The sequence below is a fragment of the Pelecanus crispus genome, chromosome 11 (assembly GCF_030463565.1).
Source record: "Pelecanus crispus isolate bPelCri1 chromosome 11, bPelCri1.pri, whole genome shotgun sequence".
In the NCBI taxonomy this organism is placed as follows: domain Eukaryota; kingdom Metazoa; phylum Chordata; class Aves; order Pelecaniformes; family Pelecanidae; genus Pelecanus; species Pelecanus crispus.
The window spans coordinates 38,862,243-38,880,326 of NC_134653.1; positions in this window are offsets into that span (position 1 = coordinate 38,862,243).

The following is an 18,084-nucleotide window of genomic DNA, read 5'->3' on the forward strand; positions in this document are numbered from 1 at the left end:
AAAGCCACCACAACGCAGGCCAGAGGCAACCTCTCTCGCTCTGCCAGTGTCCCGCAGAGAGGGTGTGCACGTATCGGATGCTGTTCCAGCTATGAGTCTGACTCCTTTGGTCAGACGGACTTATTCAGCTGAAGGATTTCTTAGATACCCTGGCTGATGCAGCCCAGACAAAGGTTTGCTGCAAGGAAACCCCCTCTTGGCGAAAATGTGCTGCGTCTGGTGGGGTGTGCAAAGGTCTAAAGGGTCTGGAAAGCTCCCAAAAAGCTGGGTCCGAACTTAACCCCCAAAATCTAGTCCTGGTTGATGTGGATCTGCTGCCACGTGGAGCAGGTCCATCTGTTGTCTAGTCCAGGCTATATTGCAGCCTCATCTCTGAACCCAACTGGAATAGCAGCTGATGTATTCTGGACCTCAGAGCAACCACTTAAGCTTTGAAGACGTTTCAAAATAAAGAAGTATCTGCATTTGTTAAGCACAAGTACCCATCCCAGCAACGGCCTAGCATGCACAGAAAATTCATTCAAACCTCAAGCTTGGATTCTGAACCTACGTATAAGACCTGCTTTCTAGCTTTTCTACGGAGCCATAGAAACTGAACAGGAATTTATCTGAAACAGAAAAAAGCTGATAATCTCATATAATCACAGGATTCCAGAAACTGGGGGGTTAATATCACAGCACATATAATGAAGTCACATGAGATGGCAACACTGGTGGTGCTGGAGGAACCTGCCACTTGCCACACGGGTTCCTGAGCAGCTTTCTGCTTGCGAACAGGGAAGGACGCAGGCTGCTGCCACGCTCCTGCCTCGCTCCCAGCCAGAGTTCCTCTGGGAACCGCAGGTCTCTGGCAGCAGCTCCAGAGAGCACCTGATCAGCAGGGTCTGCCCTGATCCCCTCAGGCCACAGCCCAGGGCCCCCACCGCACACCCCAAGCGTGGCTGACGCCAGGTTCTGCTATAAGGCGCCGAGTTACTGCAAGGTCTCCCGTGGCCTGAAGTCTAGGGGCAGCTGTGAGAGTAGAAAGGTCTCAGAAACACACCACACGCTGAAAAAAAAAGGCAAGAAGGAAAAAGACAAGCAGTGTTTTACCTATGCTGCCACCCTGCAAGCTGAGGGAAGGCGATCTCAGAAGTTGTAGGCACAAGGTCTTAAACGCTAAGAAAAATAAATGGAGGAGAACTGGAAACACTCCTAGAGCAGGAAAACTCCTGCCACACGGCAGCTGTCATACTGCATGCATGAAGCCCTTTTCCAAACCACCCTGCTCTGCCAGCAGCATCCTTAAATTACACCCACTAGGTTTTGTTCCCAATCATTTCTGCATGTAACAGTCAAGTGGAAGGCCTGGACTGAGATCCAGGTGTGACAAGAATTGCCACCTCTCAGAACATGTCCCTGTTCGGTGGCTCTGCACCTGCTTTGCAGCATTGCTCCATTCCTCAGGGAGATGATAATCCTACAACGTCCTCCCAGATTCACAATACCTAATCCCTGCTTTCCTGACTGGAGGACTCCACCACCGGGGTCTGCAGGTTGTGCATGACTGAGGAGCAATGAAGGTACCAACACTGTCTGCAATGAGCAAATGGAAGATGCATCCAAACTTACTTGAGATAACAGAGAGGTTTCACCAGTCCTTTCACACCATAAACCACAGTAGCAGCAAGCAAACCTTCTCCAACCCCCATGAATTCTCATGGCTTGGTAAACCCTTGTCTGGGGACCACAGGCCACATGGCCACCAACCACAAGCATCTTCCATGGGTACATGGAGACATGCTGTGTCCCCGTGAGCCCACTGCACCAAATCAGAGCATTCTTCTGAGCTGGGATCACAGATGAAGTCAACAATGTCTTGGTTGCAACAAAACCACAGTGTTGTTCATGGCCGCAGGAGCTGTGCTGACAGCGCAGAGAGGAACAAGGAGCTACTGTCTCCTGAGCGCCTTGAGCTCTCGCACATCACGCTCGCTCTCAGGACTGGCAGCCAGGGAGGAACCCCAGCCAGGAGGCCACGCCTGGGAATGCAGAGAGCAGACTAGGAAAAGAAACCCAGAAGGGTAGGTCTTGGCTACAGAGAGCATCTTAAGACTGCGTGGCCAGCGCTATGGCTTTCAAAATGCTGAAGGAGGGTCAACTGGTCCCATACTCAGCCTTCTCTGCCTCTCCTACAGATGTTTATCTTGGCTCCTCTCCTACCCGGAGCCACCAAACCAGAAATGATGGGCCACGGAGGGGACATGTTTGTGTCCCCCAGATGTGCCGCATGACACACCCAGAGCCACTGGCTCAGGTTGGTCCGTGTGCAAACCTCCCAAAGACAGCCAAGCCAACCTTATTTTGTCCCTGTCCTTCCTGACTGCCACCCTCCCTTTCCACGCAGCCCCTGGAAATGCCCAGTGTAAACCTGGCCTGCTCGTCCAACAAGAAATCTGATGTACGACACCCTTAAAAGAGGAAAAATAGCACACGGGACATCTCACACACAGTGTGCAGCAGAGCTCAGCAGGGAGAGGCACACCTTTGCCCTTTCAAGACCTAGAGCAAAACCAAAGTGGTTTTTTCCACTGGCTTGTGGGCCACAGGCACCTCTAACCTCCTCCCCAGGCAGGTGGTAGCAGCAGCAGCAGCTCAGGGGTGAAGCTGGCAGCAGAATCCAGGTCTCTGACTGTCAGAGCAGAGCTCTGCTCAGCCCCAACCCACCGATCACTCAGCAAGGGAAAGGCAGGCTTGGGGTGCGCCAAGCCGAGCCCACCTCACGGACCAGCCCTTCTCTGTCAAACTGTGACAGCAAAAGAGAAAGACAAAAAAATAATCAATGAGCGTTGTCTGGCACAGCCCAGCCCCTCCACATTGCTGCTGCGTTGAGCACTTGCTTACTAACGACAGAGCCAGGGCAGAGCCAAAGTGCAGGCCCATCCTTCTGCAACATCCCTCTCCTTTGGCTTGTAAAAGTCGGCTCGGGGCGAGCACAGCCTTGAGGGCTGCTCTGGGCAGGGGACGCAGCATGTGTGGGAAGAGCTGTGGCTGTGCACTAGCAGCGACAGAGCAATGTCCTACTTTTCCCTTTGTGAGAGGGGATTTCTAGCCTGCAATCCTGAAGATGGGCTCTGAGAAGAGGAGAGAAAACACTTTTTTTCCATGTATTTAGATGTAAACTCATAGAAGGTGAAATTCACCACCGGGCGGCTGGCTGGAGCGCAGAAACACTCCCCAAGAGCAGCCCATCAGCCTTGCGAGGGCAGGTGGGGGCGAACCCGCAGGCTGCGCTGCACAGCACCAGCCCAGCGAACAAGGAACAGGGAGCCACGCTTCACCAGCAGCCCTAATTGAAGGCAGATGCAGGGCTGTGCTATCGCACCGTCATCGGAGCTGGAAGTGATACACCCATTTAAGAAAAACAGCCAGGGCTCAGGACCTGGCAGCGGCAACGGGCAGAGATCAGCCACACAGAGCTCAGTGCGGTGGGCAGAGGCAGCTGCCAACATGACAAGCAAGGAGCGGAGACAACGGGAGGATGGCTGGGGAGAGACTAGAGATGGGGATGGGGGCAGGGAGAGGAAATTCTGTCCTCAGCTGAATTTACACCACCCTGGCCAGGCTCCAGCCACAACCAGAGCCCCACACCCCCTCCTCCCGGCAGCCCCCAGCTCCCATCGAAGCGGGGTCTCGCCTCGGCAGCCTCCACGCTCAGCCCTTTGCATGGGCTTAGCCGAGAGGCTCAGCTCTGAGCAGCCAAGAGAATACAAATGGGAGCTAGACCCAGAGGTCCAGCTGCGACGAGCTCTCCCCCCACATCAACCAGAGCACCCAGGGGAAGCAGCATGGTGCGGGGGGACAGGGCCCCAGCCAGCTTGGAGGAGAGGTCCCCCACCACAGGGGAGCCGGCTTCTGGCAGAGGTGCTATGGCCTAAGGACTGCAGTGTTCAGGCTCCATCCTTGGTGAACAACCAGCAGCATCTCATGGAAGGAAAATCTTCAGCATGGCCCAATGGACACTCTTGAGCAGCAGAGAAGCAGGCAGTAGGGCCCATTGTGGGACACACCCGGCCAGCCTGGCCGGCGCAAAGGACTGGTGAAGCTCTGCATATCCATGCCTCAGCAATATCAGCACAGTCACGTGATGACAGCATTTACGTTTCTTCCTCTGAAGCAGACAAAGCTGTTTTCAGAATTCCCCACAGAAGGGAAATTCAGTTCCTAGCTACTTTCTACCAGGACAGGAAGGGCACTTCCAGAGGAGCTGTTTGCTCAAGTCAAATAGGAGCAGCAGCAGCAGGCAGCAAACCCGTTCCCGGCTTGGACCAGGGCAATGGAGGCTGAGGAGCTGCAGATACCTTCCCTGTGGGTGCACAGCTGGGAACCTCCACGGCTGGGTTCCCACCTTCTCCTCCTGCTGCCTCCTCTCCCACTGCATGGAACGTCAGTGCTGACTCCAGGCTTGTGAATCTCATGGGTGTCACAAGGTTTGGACTCTGCTGCTCTATCACCAGCAGTGCTGCACACTCACCCTGATGTTCCTGCTTACCTGACCCAAGAGAAAATGCCTTGCTCATCTAAACTCTGATGATCAATTTAACCTTGAACTTGCAAGCAAGGCTCTATGTATGTGGTTACTGGGAGTATCGGAGTCCTGACACTTTAGCCAGGCTTCATGCTTTGATGCTCACGGAAAAGCAAGAAAGCAGACCAGAAATCCCAAAACACTGGATTAATCTCCTGTACATACAGTACCACAAGCACAATGAACACAGCAACCAGATCTCCTGTCTTTTAGTTTACCTACTCCGCAGGTCAAGCTTTAATTTCCGCTCAAGGATCACTGCTGCTTTGCCATATAATCCATCCAGAAATCTATCAAATTCGATTTTAAAGGTATTTGTGCTCCCTGCTTCCACTTGAAGTACCTCACCCTTCCCAAGAGGCGCTGTGTGACTCACGCGATGCCTCCACTTCTTCCAGCTCTGAAAAAGGATCAATGACCATAAATTGCCTCCCGCTTGTTCAAATTCGTGACTCCCTCTGAGGCGAGTTCACAGCTCTTGTCGCACCCAGCTCCTCTGCTCATCATTTAGGATAATCTGCAAAACGTAACAAATTGGGCAAACGCGGAGCTGGCTGGAACTCTTCCACCAAACGCTCGGTTGCTCTCCCCTCCGCAGAAGCACGGGAGGAGCCACTTCCAGCCTGGTGCGGTACCGGCACATTCCACGCGAGGGAGAAGCCGGCCCGCAGAAGAGCAGGACCCACGGAGGACAGGGCTGTGCTCACTGTCTGCACAGGGAGCTCCCACCGCAGCCTCCCCTGCCAGGGACAGACAGAAATCAATTTGCAGATCAAACCCGCAACCCTTGTTGCTTCTGCCTCTCGTAGGGTCGCAGGCACTGACACCTCTAATTGTGAGCACATTCAAAACCTTAGAAAGGACACAGCTTTCTAAATTTAGCCTGTTCAGACAGGAGAAACCAGGCGGCACAGGAAGGCAGCAGTCTCTCAGCACTACCACTGCTCATCTTTCCTTCTGCTTCATCCTCCAGCTCTGCAGCACAAATCAGGCTTAAAAAGATTCCCTGCCTCTCATCTCAAAGCCACAGCTGGGAAAACCAGAGAGAGACAGAGCAGAGCCCTGCCAGCCCCGGGAAACTGGGAAGAGGAATGCTTGGGAGATAAACAGCTACACACAGCTCCATGTCACAGAAACTGGCTGGGCTGGGAGCCCTTTGGAGGGAGAGGGTGGAAAATAACGGTGATTTATCCTCAAAAATGGAAGGGCACTGCTTCTCCAGCTCTCAGGTTCTCCATCCAAATGACAAGGGCATCAGCAGTTTTAGAAGCTCCTGATGCATATTAACGTACATAAACAGAAAAAGGTTAGGGACAGGATCCTACAGAAGGTCCACTTTAAAGTTATAGGTAGTGGTCCCAATCCTGCGATCCTTACTCACTGAGTAGTCCCATTGAAATAGAGACGACTGCTCACATGAGTAAGGGATGCAGGATCAGGCCTGTCTACCAAAGAGGCTGAATCCCGAACCGGAGAGGACATCACGGGCTCTGAGCATCCTGAGACACTCACGCCTGGTCCAGCGGGGGCTAGTCCAAGGGCATCGCCGGGGAAGACAGTCCAGGCTGGGGCACCACACCTGCAAAGAGCACACCGAGCAGGGACCACAGAGAGCAAGGCAGTGGACGCGCAAGGCTGGAAAAGCGATGCTCCGCTCAAGCAGGGATGCTCCTGGTTCATCCCCAGTACGCCCATCTCATTGATACTCCCAGCTGTACAAGGAGGTTTTTCTTAACCCTGCTGTCCTCCCAGCAGGCTCCTGAAAACAGTATTGGGAGAACACAAGCCAACTGTCTTGGGACAGCTCCCAACCCCTGTCTGGGTCTCCCAGCTACAATTAACATAACTTTAGGAGTAGCTGATGCCCACAAGAGAGGAGAACGAGCCCACTCTTAGCTCACCAGATCATTTTTAATTCCATTAGTTAAGGGGAAAAAAGGCAGCTCTCTAAGGCAACCTTCAGTCCTGGAAGGCACCCCAGGAGAGGAAAGCCAGCCCCAGCCTGTTTAAGGAATTACCCCGAAAAGCTCTGCAGACTGCACCCTTCAAGGCCAGACAGACTGCTGCTTTCCATGACAAACAGGTAGAGGCACCTCCTCCTTCCTAGGGGGTCTCCATCCAGCGCCCCGACCCCCAGGCTCCAGTCTCTCACCCCCCCCGCTGCCAACTGCCCCCACGCAGTCACTCTGCAGTGACACGAAGCACAGTCCTTGTGCACGCTCGCCGAGATGGCAGAGGCACACAGGGACCTCCACCTTCCCTCCCTCACCCTCACGTTTGCACCACCAGCCCACCTGACCGAGAGGAGCCTGCTGAGACGGTGCCAGGCATTCACCCTCCTCCCTTTGCACCTGCACAGCTCTACCCACGCTCCACCTCCACCTCAATGCAGCACAGCCATAGCCGGCTGCAAGCCATGCCCTCAGAGCCTAGCACGGGGCAGTGGCCCCAGCAAACGCAGCTCCATGGCTTCCAGTCTCACCCGGCTCCCTGTGACATGTGCTCGACCGTCTGCCAACCCAGAGGGGACCCCCGGGAGCCCATTTCCCAGCCCCGCCATGCGACCAGTCTGCGCAAACCTCGCTGCCCACATCAGCCTGCCCACAGCTGGGCCCTGTGTTGGGACTAGTGTCTGTCTTTGCAGATGGATAATTAGATTCCCTTTCCATTTCCTCTTTCCTCCTGATGGTTTCTCTGGCTGGCAGTTCCCCCGCAGCCCTGCACGATCCAGCAGCATTAGTCAGAGGGAAATTCTGCTCCCTTCCTCCCCTGGATGCTGCTCTTGCTTCAATATAAACAGCAGAGTGAACTGCGCAACAGTTTGAGTATTTCGTTGCAGAAGCATTTGTCCTTTTCAGCCTGGCAAACAGAGCTTTCCCTCCCACACCTGCACCCTGCCCCTCCTCCCCAAGTGGCACAGAAACTGAGTGTGATTAAAATGAGTGTGATGTTGTTGGCAACTGGAAGCAATTAGCTAATCAGCAGGAATAAGCAATCAGCTGCACTGGGGTTGCAGCACAGCTCAATTTATGAGCAGTGGTGCAAAACACTCCTTTCAGGTAGGGACTAAAAAAGCACACCTGATTATCAGCTACTGTGTAAGATGCTCTCAGAAAAAGATCATAACACTCTCCTGCAGGAAACAAAACATGAGGAAGAGACAGAACAACCATGAAATCTGGGTAAATCAACAGAGCTGTCTCTGTCACAGGAGCGTGTGCCCAGATGAAGTATCCACAGAGATCCTCACAGAGCATACAGAATGTCTGTCCTTCTCCCCCGCCACCAGGCAGTGCTGGTCTCTGAAGCCCTGATGTTTGCAAAAGCATCCCCAGGCACAGACACACCATCTCCGCCTGACAGAACACAGCAGAGGAGGAGTTGTCCTGCTGGGATTTATGGCTCCCCCACAGATGCCCCCTCACAGGAGATGTACAGACTGAGGTTTTCAGAGATGATCTGTCAATTCTGAGCTCTTGTACTCTGTAACATACTGTGTTCTCCACAGGCAATGTCCTGAGCCCGTGCAGAGCACTGCGGGTCTCACAGCCCTCCGATGCAAACCATCGAGACTTCCAGCAGCTCCACATCACTGCCTGGGCTGGGCAGCTTCTACTTCTGCCGGGCTTCAAAAACCAAACTGCTGCCTGCCCCACAGAGCGGGCTTTGAAAAGACTTTTGGAAGATTTTAGGAGCTTGCTGCTGACTCTCCCCCCCCAGATCCGTGGCAGCCCGTTGCTGGCTGCCCACCAAGCGCTGGATGGAGCATTAGCCAGCTGTGCCACTGGCAGGCTCACAGGCCACAAGGCCCGAGACACTGCAGCCATGGAGCAGTTGGTGCCTCTTCCACCATTTGTGGCCTGGCCAGGCTTTCCAGGGCCTGGCACACCAGGCACACCAGCGACCGTGCCGGAGCAGCGCTGCTGCTGCACGGCGGCAGCACAGCGCAGTGCTCCCAAGGGCATCACAGCCCCTGCTCACCCGCAGAGGTGCCCAGCACAGCTGGGCTGTGGGCCACCGACACAGCTGTGCGACCAGCCAGGCAGATAGAAAGCCTAGCAGCTTGCTGCATGGAAGAAGAAGAAAAGGTAAGGGCTGCAAGGCAGCAAATGGCTGTGCTAGTCCTACACTTCAAAGACCGTCAAGTATTTTTACAGCCCAAGGCTCGCGCAGCTCAGGCCAATGGAGGGAGGCTGGGGACCAGGACTGTTCCGCAGCTCCCAGTGGCTGTGCAGCCACCCGGCCTTCACACCAGCAACTCGTACCCTGCAGCACAGACACCGAGGCTGTGGCTGGGCAGGATGCCATCAGAATAATCAGAAAGAGAGTCAAGACATGCTCTCCAACCCCTTTCTTTCCCTTTCTCCCCCATCTACTTGCTCCAGCAAACACCAAGCCTGGTTACACCTCTGCCGCACAACTCGCCGCCTCTCTGTGCCCTGCAGCGTGACTGGAGAGTCACATTTTGTTGAATGCTGTGATGATGGGAGAAAACTTCAAAATCACTAAAGATCTAAATCAAATTGTGCTGTCAAAGGGAATTTAAACAAAGTTTCTTCTAAGCTTAAGAGTAATTGTAACTGCTGAGTGTTGCTTCTCCTTATCAGAAATACTGACCAGTAGGGAAAAAATGACAATAGTCTGAGTTTGTAGTGAAACAAAGCAAAAGACCCCCTTGGATGGAGAAGTATTTGGCTCAGAGTCTTAGCAGAGATCGTGCTGGATACCAGAGAGCTATCCATGCCCTTCCATAATGCAGGTGTGATATGCAAGCTCTGGAACTCCCAGTAAGGATGCCCATATGGATTATTTACAAGGATTGATGGACACCGACAGGTCCTGACGGCTCTGTGGTCCCTAGATGACCACCCTGTCCGAGGCTGCTGCAGGGAACACCACAGCTCGCCAGGCTGGGAGGTTGGCTCAGCAACTGCAGTGCTCTGCAATAGATAACAGGCACCCCAGCACAAAGCCATGAGCCAGCATGCCCCGTCAGCACAGCAGTCTCGGTCTGCTTCGGTCCAGCCCCAAACTTCATTAGCAGTTTTGCAGCAGCGAGAGACTCCTACTAACCACTGAGATGACGCCATCTGTTTCCATTTATGTGCTGGCTCGCAGGAGTGGCTACAGGAGGACTCCAGAGAGACTTTGCTCTCCTGAGCACACAGGGAGTGAACAGCCAGCCAGTTGGGACAGACACAGTCTAAATTTTTCCTCCCCAAAGCAACCCAGTACCTCCCTTCTGTGCAAAGTATGCACCTGGGAGGCACGGCAGCCCTCCCACTTTGGTTTTGCTATCAAGCTTTGTCATACACCCACCCACAGGCCACTTCCCTGTGGGCACAGAGAATTTGCTCCCAGCAGACAGCACAACTGCACTGACTTACCGCTCTGTATGGCACCACAGCGGAGGAGGGGCTGACGAGGCTGTTCCCACATCTCTTGGTCTGCCCTCTACAAAGCCTAAAAGAATCTGCCACTGATAAGCTGGGATCCCAAAATTAATGGCTACCAGGCCCTCTTTCTTTGTGTATCAGGGTCCTGCAGAGATCATGCTGTGCGGAGAAATCTTTACCTAGACTCCTTTTTCATGTATTCATTTTTGCGTACGCACTGCTTGGGGCAACCACATACCCACCTGTTCCAAAAAGGGGCAAGATGTGCCAGCGGTGCCTGCGCAGTCCTAGCCAGCACAAAAGCACAGAGCACACGGCGGAGATAAAAACAGCAGCGTGTAGCATGGGAGTGTCTAGGCAGCTTCTGAAAAGGGTAGCAGGAGGAGGAAAAGGATAAAAATGGGGGACACCCTGTGTGGGGAGGGCTAAGGAAGCATTGGCCATGTCTGGCAGCTAAACTGCGGGAGGTGCCGCCTGGTTTTACTGGTCACACCTGCCTCAGGAGGGAAAACAGCCCTCTTGCTCAACAGGAGGTTTCATGCTTTGAAACAGATTGCTTAACTCTTGGCAATTTGAGTTCGGCAACTACCCTTTTCCTGTGGTTGCCGCTTCCGCTCTGAGCACACAGAGCGTTTTTCAGAGCCAGAAGAGACTTCTCCCCGCTTGCTCCCCGGGCCCTGCAATTCCCCTCAGCGGTTCCTCCCTTTGGAAGAGCTGGTGCCTGTGGCGAATTCGCAACCATGGCAGAGAGCAGCAGAACATGCACTAAGTTCTCCTTTCCTTCCCAACAAAATCTTCATAGTCTTGCTTGGAGAGCGCTGAACTGAGTTTTCCTGGAGACCAGTGCTCTTAGCTGAGAAAGGATGAAATATCAGGACATGCCATGAACAAAATGCAGCCGCAGTAGCAGTGATACTGCAGTGGCAGCAACCAGCTGGACAAAACTGCCACAAAACCAAAAACCTAGAGCATCCTACACAGCTTCACAGAAGGGATCCTTCCCAACATGATCTTCTCCTGCTGCCCCAATCCCATCACCAGCTTCTCGGCCCGCCTGTGGTTTCGCATACCCCACCACCAACCACACCACTCTGGAGAGGGCAGCTCGGAATCCCCCGGCAGGCACAGCCACGCTCAGCTCCACACCACTGCAGCACCAACGCTGCAAGCGGAGACCGGAGAGCAGCCAGGGGAGAGGAACTGCAGGGGACAGACCTCAAGTCCATTCTCAACAGCGGGAAGACAGCTTTCTCTAAGGCATATCCTCTTGTAATGAGGGTCTCTAGTCTAGCAGCCCAAGCATAGAAGCCTCCCTCACTTCTCCAATCTGACTTTGCTTTGCTGTCACATTTGCCAAGCAGTCCCACTCAGCCCTGCTCTGCTGAACTCTTCCCAAGAGATACTTCTGCTCAAAGCCCCAGATATGGTGACATTGCCATCCCAGTCCATTACAGCCCTGTCCCAGTCACCCTGAGGCTGCTCCTGGGGACTTTATGCGTTGCAGGGAACACACACAGCCTTGTACACACACAGCCTGTACGCACACAGCTTCAGGCCACACAAGTGGCACAGAGCAGCCAGGCTGCTGAACACTCGGACTTGAGAGGCCAGGAGAGTCCTGCCTCCTGCAGCTACCCAGCCCACCGGGCTAAGTCACGCTCGGGCAAGCAGCACCTGCTGCAAAGAGCTCCCACGGCAAAGGCAGAACCAGCGACCCTGGTACCAGGCTGACGGCTAGTCCTGAACCGGGGGGGGGGGGCCCCGAGCAGCGCAGCGAGGCCGGGCACAGAGCCGCGCATTAGCATCCCAGCTCCAGAGCTGACAAACCTCCCGCTGAAGGCAGCGCCTGGCACAAAGGCTCATTTGTTCCCGACACACGAGCCCATTCCAGGCTGCCAGCCGGACACATCTTTATTGTGCCCTCCTGACTCCGGCAACAGGCAGGGCTCAGGGCTCAGTGGCCCCTTTCGTGGATGCTGCTAGGGCTCACACACAGGAGGCCACAGATGGCAAGGGACTGCCAAGGTCCTGAGCCCTGCCAAGCAGCGAGCGCTGGCACTGCGTGTCCTTCACTGTTGACAGCACCACAAGCCTCCCCTGGGCTCTGCTGACCCAAACCCCTTCTCACAGACACGGCAGAGCTCCTCTGTCACCCAGCCAGCCACAGTCACCTGCCACTGCACTCCAGTGTCGAGGGCACAGCTGTGGGATGCTGAGCAGAGGGGACAAAAAGGACATTTTTGTGCAAAATCCCTGCCTGTCCATGCACTTTCAGATTGTTCCATCACGTACAGGCACAGAGACAACTCTGAGGCAGGAAGGAGGAAAATGGGACTGTAAACTCTTGTCCTCACTGTGACACAGTCACGATGGGATCTGTTTCCAGTCCCTGCTCCCAGTGCAACAGGGAAGAGGGGCAGGAGGGCTGGGGGAGGTCTCTTGCTAGATCCCACAAATGGTTAAACTCTCCCTATTTAGCAGCGGTGGGAGAGGATTTATCTCCAAGCAAGAATCTTGATACCACCTGGGATGAGGCCAAGAGAAAAGCAAATTCCTCCAGCGAACTTATCCCCCTCCAACACTGCCTACCCAGCTACAGGGAGTTTCCCCTGCAGCCACACAGCCACAGGGACATGAGAAAAGACTGCTTTTATTTTCCCACCCATGGCCCGCCACAGCCCAGCATCTCTTCAGCTTGAGCTCAAGCCAGAAGACAACTAGGCTTAAGGGGAAGTGGCTGGACTCCCCCACACAGCTTGCGAGACAGCGCTTGGAAGCTGTCCTTACTGGAGCACATGGTCATGTACCGAAGTCCAGAGCTGCGCCTGGCAGACCAGCTCCAGCAGCCAGAGTAGAGCTGGGCTTGCTGGACACTGGCAGAGTCACAGAATCATAGAATTGTTTAGGTTGGAAAAGCCCTTTAAGATCATCCAGTCCAACCATTAACCTACACTACCAAGTCCACACTAAACCAATCAAGGGTAGACTAGACTAAACCATGTCCCCAAGTGCCACATCTACCCATTTTTTGAACACTTCCAGGGATGGGGACTCCACCACCTCTCTGGGCAGCCTGTTCCAATGCTTGACTACCCTTTCCGTAAAGAAATTTTTCCTAATATCCAACCTGAACCTCCCCTGGCGCAGCTTGAGCCCATTTCCTCTCGTCCTATTGCTAACTCCGTGGGAGAAGAGACCAACACCCACCTCACTGCCCCCTCCTGTCAGGCAGTTGCAGAGAGCGATGAGGTCTCCCCTCAGCCTCCTCTTCTCCAGGCTGAACACCCCCAGCTCCCTCAGCCGCTCCCCACCAGCCCTGTGCTCCAGACCCTTCACCAGCTCCGCTGCCCTTCCCTGGACACGCTCCAGCACCCCAATGTCCTTCTTGTATTGAGGGGCCCAAAACTGGACACAGGATTCCAGGTGCGGCCTCACCAGCGCCGAGTGCAGGGGGACGATCCCTGCCCTGCTCCTGCTGGCCACACTATTCCTGATACAAGCCAAAGACTCCAGGCTCCAACTGTGCAAGAGAAAATCTTGGCCATCTCAGAGTAGCAGACAGGAGGAAGAAGGGCCCTTTGCCATGTTGGGAGAACTCTCTGGTAGTTTCTGCAAGCAGCATCTGCCTGTGGTCTCCTGACCTCCCCGCCACTGCCTGGGACCTGGAGCTGACACCCCAGCTGGCTCCCACCCCATGCTCCAGATCCTCAGCACTCCCACAGACATCTCCGCTCCTAGAAAGCAAAGCTTCCAGGAGGGCTCTGATCACCTTTTCCACCGATCCACAGGGCCCTCGGACACAAAGATCCCAGCAGGGACTCTTCCATTGCACATGCCCTCAGCACCTTCCTGCACCAAGACACGATCGCACTGCGCACGTCTTCCAGCCAGACATGGCTCTGCACCCTGCAGGACAGGCATGAACTTTTCATCAGGAAACTGCTCCCATATCTGCCATTTCCAGAAAGGCGCCTCTTGTCCAGCTGTGTTTTTTGGACTCTGCTCTGTTGTCTTCTCCTTCCTACTTTCCCCCACTCTAGCATGTAGAAAGGTGAAAACAGAAAGCTGAAAAACCCCACAGCCCATCTGCACTTCCCACCCCACTTGCACAGCCATACCGCCTGGCAGCGGGGCACTGCCCCTCAGTCGTGGGGCTGGGGAGCACCGTGCCGCAGCCCAGCACCCAGGTACACCCCTTCCTCCAGCAGACGCACAGGGCTGGTTCCCAACACCGGTGCAGTTCCTCCACGGGGCCGTTCCCTCCCCCAGCACAACAGGGGCTACACTGCACCCACCGTGCTCTCCCCACAGAGGTCACGGCCATTGGAGAGAGCAGCACAACAGCTCAGGCACTGCCAAGCAGCCCTAAATCCTGACAATTGGGGTGAGACGCCAGGGCCTCGCAGGGCTGAGCTGCGGCTTACCAATACCCACACTCGGGGGGTTGGCAGACCGCAGGAGGCCTCGGGGTGAGATCCTACCCCACACATACCAAGAGCACCCCGACGAGCAGGAAGCACGGGGCTCTCCCCAGAGCCTCAGCCCCTCACGCCTGCGTTGTTCTGAGAGCGGCATAAGCTGCGGCCGTGGCTCCAAACGCTGCTCCACCTCGGAGCTGGAGACGGATGAGGTCACCTCCAGTCTGAAATCACTTCCGTTCTCAAGCTGCTCTCGAGACTGTGCCACAGATTAAAGGGAGTGGGATGGGTGGGGAGGGAAACCCAAATCAACAGAGTATGTTCCCCATTAAGAGCTCAACATTTCATTAATCTCTGCCTCCCTGTCGGCTGCCATCTGAACCTCCTCCCTCCCTCCTTCCCCTGCAAGAACAAACCTGGCAGGAACCGCTTTGAATTAATAGCAGGGTATGTGCATGAGCTGCACAAGGCTGCACTCGCCCCCCAGCTCCCCAAATCCAACCCAAACAGAGCAGTGGGGAGAAATCGCAGCTTGGTGCTGTCAGATTAGCTCAGCCACACCGCTCCACCGTGTGCCCAGCTCCAACCGCTGGCCTTCAAGTGCCTGCACTGCAGCAGCCCAAGTCTTTCTCCCCATGCACACAGTGTTGGAAATGGTTTGTACTGGCAACCGATCCTCTGCACGCAGCACTGAGCACCAACACCACAGCCCTGTGGCCTCCCCAGCGCAGCCCCATTCCCCGCTGTCCAGGTGGCCACGCTGGCCAAGGTGGCAGCAGGATTCTCCCATCTGGATCAGGCCGTACTTAATCCAGCGCCTGAGGAACCAGGCTGAGCAAGGAGGATGGAAATTCAGGTCACCAGCACAGGGGAGTCCTAAGGAAAAGAGCCTTGCAATGGCCACACTTGGCCAGCAGAAACCAGACTGACGTTTAGCGGCATCATTTTAAAAACACACTGACCACAGATGAATCAGTGTCTCATTCTTGGAAGCACTGAACCGACCGCAGTATCCAACAGTGCCTCAAGAGGTAACGGCCAAGACACATCGCTGTCACACAGCTCCCTCCCACAGCATCATGTTTTTTTCCCTCACCCCAGATTTTGCTCTACACAGGAAGGCACTGAGGTTTTGCAGGTCTCTTCCAGAATTCCCAGTCTCATTGCAATGGCAGCCATTGGACGGGGCCATTTTGTCAGCAAATGCAGCCACTGCGATCCGTACAGTTTGGACCCAATCCAACTGCAGCCCACACACATGCCCTTGGCCTCACGTGTGCCACAGCTGCAGCTGGCCAAAGCAACGCCGGGCACGATACCTTCTCAGTACCGTGGGATAACAGGAGCTATTGCAAATTCAATGGATAGAGAAGCACAAGGGGCAAGAGTATGCTTGTGTGCACAGCTATAGATCACATGCTGCATATTTCTAGGACTTTCTTCAAGCAGATGGAAGACTGGAACCCAGGACCACGTGCACTGGCAATCCGGTGCTAGTTTCTCTGAATCACACGACACCCCTGGGGCTGAACAGCGGGAGAAGCACAGCATGACTGCTTCTCCCGGAGAGCACTTTGCTGCCCAGCCTCTTTCCAGAGGCCAGCCCTGGATACCAACCAGCCAAAACCTCGATAAAAGCAAGAACTTTCTTCCTTGTGGGCTACAGCCCTTCTAGAAGCAGCGGGCACCAGTGAAAAGAACCTCTCTTAAATCCTGGCGCCAGGCACAGACCTGGGCTGTACAGGTGGTTCCTCTTCAGCACAGCCTAGGAATAAACAGGCTGCGGGACAGACACGCTTCAGCAGAGGAAGCCGCAGGCTGCTCCCACCTGGCTGCATTCCCACCAGCGTCCTTCTCCCAGTTCCGGCAGTAACTTGGTAAGACGCCAGCAGAAGTCATCGATGTAGCGAGGACCTGGCGGGGAAGCAAATGTCGAAGAGAGAGGCTGCCCTGTCGGACCCCGGCCCTCCCACCGGGCAGCGCCCGCAGGCTCCCAACAGGAGCGCTCCGACCGCAGGGAGTGAGCAGGGCGCGCGTCGCACCCCGCCGCCCCGAGAAACACCAACCGCTACGCAGACGGGACAGGTCTGAAGTTGAACATTCGGGCTAAGGGGATTCCTGAGGCTCAAACGCCTTGGAGAAGCTTCAGTTGTGGCGTGACTGACTCACAGAGGAGCGGAGCCACTCCTTCACCAAAGCAGCTGCTGTGCATCCCTAAAAATCACGGCCTCCAGACATAACCCCTCATTCTAGAGGCATTTCTGTCCTGGGCTTCAGTTCTACCACCCCTAAAGCAGCAGTGGGGAGAACTTCACTGCAAACCCCCACAGCTGCCCTGGCTGAGCCAGCAATGCCTGCCAAGCGCTCGAGGATCCCGGGCTGGAAGGCATTCGGGAAGGGCTGTGCTCTTCACCCTGCAGCCAGACACCCTGGAGAGCTCCGAGCCACCTTCTCTGTCCCCAGCCCCCCCAGCAACACCGTCTGCAGGAGACTCCTGCTTGGGATACACGCTTCACACTCTTCCAGCGCTCAGCTGCTCCTTGTGTGCAGAATGGACAGCCTTTTGCCACAAACAATTGTACATGAATAATCCTGCAAGTGAGAGCAGGCATGCGCCAACACTCCCACAGAGTTTTCATGTATGTTATTGTTTTTCTGGGGTTTATTTTTAAATTGCTCAATATACAGGCAAAAGCCATTCAGAATGAAAGCAAAGGCTTCAGTGAGGGCAGCTTAACAAGAATCAGACTGTACTGTGTTTGAGGAACTTGCAGATAACATACAGGTAAACATACAAAAATCACACCCTATATTTTCCAAAACTATAGGCTGGAAAGATCTGCTGAGGGTCTGTTGAATGTTCTGGACAGCAAGATCTGAGCATATGGAAGAGATGATGTGAAATTATTAGTATATTAAGAGCAACAGAAAGTAACCTAATTCAAGAAAAAACTCTTTTCCCAGGCAAACCAGGCTTCCTCTGTGCAAAGGAATTCCACAGACTTAAGGACACCAGTGCCCTGGCAGAGTTAGAGATGACGAAGTTTGTATTTTCCTTTTCCAGTAATACTTAGATTTAACTATATAAACTGTTCCCCTGAGACCAGATCCTATTTCACTGTTTACGAAAAGCCTTAGAGTTGGATTTTAAAGGTGAAAGCAGCCAGTCCCAAGCTGCCGGGAGCCCAGTCAATACAGACGTTCTTGCTACAGCAAACAGCTGCTTCATTGCACTGCTCTCAAATTCTTTCCCCTGCCATCCTTGCTGTCACTGGCACATCCAGAAAGAGCAGGGCACAGGAGGAGTTCAACCAGGCAAGAACGGCCTCAATTATCAACACCGCAAAAGGTAGGAGACCTGCAATAGCAAAGCCTGCATGAGTTTTTCATGCTGTGACGAGTGCAGGTGAAGCAGAGACCGGCACATGGGATGCAGAAGCATCCAGCCTCAGGGTAAAAGCACTGCCTAGCTCTTCAGCCCCGGATATGTCATCGAGGGAGGGGGTTGCAATCTGCTACACGCTCTGGGAGAGCCCACCCCCATGTGCAGGGTGCTGAACCGGAGCGCAAAGGCAATCCCAGCCCCAAAGGGCTTGCAATCGGAAGCACACAAGAAAACTAACAGGCGCACAGATCAGTCAGAAGGTAGCACAGCTAATGTGATAAACAGCAACCACCCACTAGCTAACTGCTGCAAAGTACG